Below are 5,000 nucleotides of genomic sequence, written 5' to 3'. Positions count from 1 at the left end.
TCGGATAGAGTACCGATCTACTGACCACAGAATCACTAGGTTAACGTAAGCTTGCCACTTTTACCAACAAACCACCAAAAGCCAGCCAATCCATGAGTTGTTTCAACACCAGGTGAAGAAACAGACATCATCAACGAAAGACTAGTCGGATTCGTCAGAGCAGATGACAAGCATTGTTGACCCTGCATAAGCAGAGATTCATCTCCAATGTGACTGTGGTAACAGTTGCCAACACTAGCTCACAGGCTAAGTCTAACAACGCAAGGAATATTAGTAGCTGTGAAAACTAAATGCTGATTAGGTGTGTGTTTAGTACACCTTGCTGTTATCACTTGAACAAGAGTTTTGCACTCTCCTTCACATTGGTCGTGGTTTGAGCACGAGAGTTGAGAAAATGCACTCCTCATGCACATATTGCACTCCTCCTATCAATACCAAGATCCAAGGGCAGGCTAAAAGTTACCCCTTAACCTACTGATCTTGGAACGCTGTAAAGCATTCTTAGCACTGAATAGAAAAAGGCAACAATACACAAGAGGAGCTGAGTTCTCCTCTCAGCTACACTTCGTGGTTCTATCCGTTTCTCTACAAGCGGTTTCACGTCCTTTTGAACTCTCTCTTCAAAGTACTTTGCAACTTTCCCTCACGGTACTTGTTTGCTATCGATATTACCATCGTATTTAGTCTTAGGAGGAGTTTACCTCCTAATTTGGATTGCACTCTCAAGCAATCTGACTCTATCCGCGACTAAAGCCAGTAATCGATATTCCATTAACCAAGATCTGCCACCGGCCTAGAACCGTCTCTGGGAAGAGGGCCCTTGTCAGAGGGACTTGCAGATTTAGTTGAAATAATCGTGACTCTAACCATTACGCAGCACCGCTTTCCACCTTTCAATGGAAAACCTTTGCGCCGGACTCATCCCTTTTCACTCGCCGTTACTCAGGGAATCTCATTTGATTTCTTTTCCTCCGCTGAATTATATGCTTAAATTCGGCGGGTAACCTCACCTGATCTGAGATCAAAAATATTGATTAAGTTGATTAATGTTTATTTGTGTTGTTTGCAAGCAAGCAACGTAAATCTACTTTAATGTTTGCACAAATTTTGCCTTTGCATTACTTCTTAGGTCTGCTTTAACAGAATGAAATAGCTACTATTTGTACGATTTATACAAGTGCAAGAAGATTCATCAGTTAACAGGTTAGTTGATCACCATAGTTATCTGCAATACGACTTTAGCGTCGTCAGATAGGCGACTAACCTTAGAATCTCATGCTAGTATCTATTCATATATACTGCTTGCAGAGATGAAATATGCATTGTACACAAAATTTATCATGTGAAACAAGTAGATTTGAGATTCTCCTTACTAAATTGCAACGAATTGCAATTAAGAAAAGGAATAAAACATCAAGATTCATGCATATAAATATACAATCCTCTCAAAACAATGCATATATGGTAGTATGCAAGTGTTTTGTTGATTATTTTACATCTCAACTCTCAGACAGATGTGACCTCGGAAAAGACCCGAAAGCCGCAATGTGCGTTGGAAGCTCAAGTGCTCGGCGTGTCCTGCAATTCGCACCGATTATCGTAGCTAGCTACGTTCTTCATCGATTGGTAATTCGAGTGATCCACCGCTTGAAGATGTATCTTTGCCACCGTGGGACTTTTAATAAGTATCCTAAATCTGCATTGAGAGGGTTTGAAAACAATTGTATGCAGTTTATAAAAACCATAGTTGTCTTTACTTAGTTAGGCGAAGAAGTGTAAACCTTCCTTCTTTAAACCTTGCCGTCAGCATAAGCTGAAGACTTGATCAGGTACCAAGTATGTAGCAAGACAGGCTTTTCATTATAAACTACAATTGTTTTGCAAAAGAAATTATGGCTATCGTTAGATAACCCTCACTCTTTGTTGCATTGGATAATGAAAGATGGATGTATGAATGAACGAATGTAATGCAAATTAGAATCATGTTGCAATGGCTAAATGTTTGCAATAAACATTCACAATTGCGACTCTAATGCAAATACAATTCAATTGCATTCACCATATTAGCATCTACAATATCACTATGCAGAGTGTTTGATTGTTTGAAGGTTGTATTTCTCTTATAATAAGAGGGTAATACGTTAATGATCCTTCCGCAGGTTCACCTACGGAAACCTTGTTACGACTTTTACTTCCTCTAAATGATCAAGTTTGAACATCTTTCCAGCACAATCCGACCACTAGTTTCCCAATGGTCTGGATTGACCAGTCCGAAGTCCTCACTAAATCATTCAATCGGTAGTAGCGACGGGCGGTGTGTACAAAGGGCAGGGACGTAATCAACGCAAGCTAATGACTCACGCTTACTGGGAATTCCTCGTTCATGGGCAATAATTACAATGCCCAATCCCCATCACGAAATGGGTTCAAGCGGTTACCCACTCCTTTCGGAGCAGGAAACAGTATGCACGATGACCACTTCAGTGTAGCACGCGTGCGGCCCCGGACATCTAAGGGCATCACAGACCTGTTATTGCTCTGTTTCGTGCGGCTGCGAGCGCCGCTTGTCCCTCTAAGAAGTCCTTACAGTGCTACAGCATCCTTACCCTAGCCAATTCTGTAGGCTAATAGCAGCAGAGCCCTCAACAGCCGAAACCATCAAGAGATACTACCACCCACAGGTTGACTAAGGGGGAGTACTGCAGTGTAAACTGCAAGTCTATTTAGTAGGCTAGAGTCTCGTTCGTTATCGGAATTAACCAGACAAATCACTCCACCAACTAAGAACGGCCATGCACCACCACCCACTGAATCAAGAAAGAGCTCTCAATCTGTCAATCCTCTCAGTGTCCGGGCCGGGTGAGTTTTCCCGTGTTGAGTCAAATTAAGCCGCAAGCTCCACTCCTGGTGGTGCCCTTCCGTCAATTCCTTTAAGTTTCAGCTTTGCAACCATACTTCCCCCGGAACCCAAAAACTTTGGTTTCCCGGAAGCTTCCATTCGAGTCATGAAATTAGTTACTCAGAATGATCGCTGGTTGGCATCGTTTATGGTTAGAACTAGGGCGGTATCTGATCGCCTTCGAACCTCTAACTTTCGTTCTTGATTAATGAAAACATTCTTGGCAAATGCTTTCGCTGTAGTTTGTCTTGCGACGGTCCAAGAATTTCACCTCTAGCGCCGCAATACAAATGCCCCCGTCTGTCCCTCTTAATCATTACCTTGGATTCTTAAGACCAACAAAATAGAACCAAGGTCCTATTCCATTATTCCATGCAAGATCATTCAAGTTAAGGTAGTGGTACGCATCATATAGATGGTTGACCATACCGTTTTTAGGCACCTCTTTCGAGGTTTTGGACGCCTGCTTTGAGCACTCTGATTTTTTCAAGGTAAAAGTCTCGATCGCTTGAATCAACACTCGGTAAAGAGCATTGATAGCAAATATCGAGCAATTTTCTGTCTAAACACTATGAATGTAACCACCAGGAAAGAGGAATGAAGGTTCAAGCAAGCATCCGTAGACACAAGCAAGAAACCTAACATCACCATCTAACCCTTTAATCAGTGGACCCCATAGGTTCGACTGAAATCCAACTACGAGCTTTTTAACCGCAGCAACTTTAATATACGCTATTGGAGCTGGAATTACCGCGGCTGCTGGCACCAGACTTGCCCTCCAATAGATCCTCGTTAAAGGATTTAAATTGTACTCATTCCAATTACGGGGCCTCAATAGAGTCCCGTATTGTTATTTTTCGTCACTACATCCCCGTACTGGGATTGTGTAATTTGCGCGCCTGCTGCCTTCCTTAGATGTGGTAGCCGTTTCTCAGGCTCCCTCTCCGGAATCGAACCCTAATTCCCCGTTACCCGTTACAACCATGGTAGGCGCATAACCTACCATCGACAGTTGATAAGGCAGTTGCTTGAGGGATACATCGTCGGCTCAGAGGCCATACGATTTGCTCAGTTATTCAGAGTCATCACAAGAAATGCAACCGAAGTTGCTAAGATCCCCACTGCTAGTCCTTAGACAGCGACCGAAATCACTGAACAGGGTTCTAGGTGAATAAGAATCATTGGTCTTGTACTAATAAATGCGATCCTTCCGTCAGCAAGCTGAGGTTGGAACACTTGTTCATGTATTAGCTCTAGAATTACCACAGTTATCCATGTAAAAAAGAATATCCGAGGAACCGTAACTGATTTAATGAGCCATTCGCGGTTTCACTTTATAAACAGTATGTACTTAGACATGCATGGCTTAATCTTTGAGACAAGCATATGACTACTGGCAGGATCAACCAGGTAACTTGATGTTTTAGCAAAGTAAAATGCTAAACAAGTTGTTTTTGCAGCTATAAATACGATATCCTCAGCTAACAACCAGCAAGTGGATGTTAACTTTAACGAGGTATCGAGATTTATGTCGTGCATTAAGATGATTCTGCAGAAAACTCTTTAGAATCCATCTTCTTCCACTAAAATGTGCAAGCACATCTAGCAGGAGTAACCATTGCTGGGTACGTTTGCAAGTCAACTAAACAGCATAGTATTATAACCGCTTGATACCAATTTCTTGGATCAATCTGCGGTCTGCTTTGCACAAGCAGAGCTCAATACTAATACTGCTCACTCTGTTGAGTGACTAGTTTGAACATATATGCAAGATATGAAGTCTGATAGCATTAAAGCCCAACTCTCATAGATATTGTCAGTCGTACCAAGGAAGACCTTAGGTCTTGCAGGTACTCTACCTTTGTATAATAGTGTGTGGTGATAAGATGATTGACGATCCAAACCCATTCAGGCCCGTCTCTTCAACCACCAAACATCAACAGAATAACAGGAATAGATGCGTGAACAGCTACAGTCTGGACCATACCACTGCTTGATGCATTGACTTATCCATAACCGTAGACAATCACTTACCTCCCCATCAACTACTGATGGTTGCTTCTCTCAATTCAGCAACTACACTCACCACATATAACACAAT

The 5,000-nt window shown here is 42.2% G+C and overlaps 3 non-coding genes across 3 annotated transcripts in view; all 3 read right to left on the bottom strand.

Moving 5' to 3' along the window:
- LOC149092551 (large subunit ribosomal RNA) overlaps window positions 1–1,024 on the bottom strand; it is a 4,168-nt gene extending 3,144 nt beyond the window's left edge. Inside the window, exon 1 of the ribosomal RNA XR_016200847.1 lies at window positions 1–1,024. This exon is cut by the window's left edge and continues 3,144 nt beyond it. This is a non-coding gene — a ribosomal RNA (large subunit ribosomal RNA).
- A 476-nt stretch (window positions 1,025–1,500) lies between these two features.
- LOC149092550 (5.8S ribosomal RNA) lies at window positions 1,501–1,655 on the bottom strand. Its single transcript, XR_016200816.1, has one exon. It is a non-coding gene; the product is annotated as a 5.8S ribosomal RNA (ribosomal RNA).
- A 487-nt stretch (window positions 1,656–2,142) lies between these two features.
- On the bottom strand, window positions 2,143–4,312 carry LOC149092549 (small subunit ribosomal RNA). Its single transcript, XR_016200836.1, has one exon. It is a non-coding gene; the product is annotated as a small subunit ribosomal RNA (ribosomal RNA).
- Window positions 4,313–5,000: the final 688 nt, after the last annotated feature.

Source organism: Tetranychus urticae, unplaced genomic scaffold (genome assembly GCF_039701765.1).
Source record: "Tetranychus urticae isolate SD_2017Ah unplaced genomic scaffold, NJAU_TeUrti_SD_1.0 Scaffold_8, whole genome shotgun sequence".
NCBI lineage: Eukaryota > Metazoa > Arthropoda > Arachnida > Trombidiformes > Tetranychidae > Tetranychus > Tetranychus urticae.
Note: the sequence above shows the minus strand (reverse complement) of the source record. Positions and strands in the feature narration are given on the sequence as shown.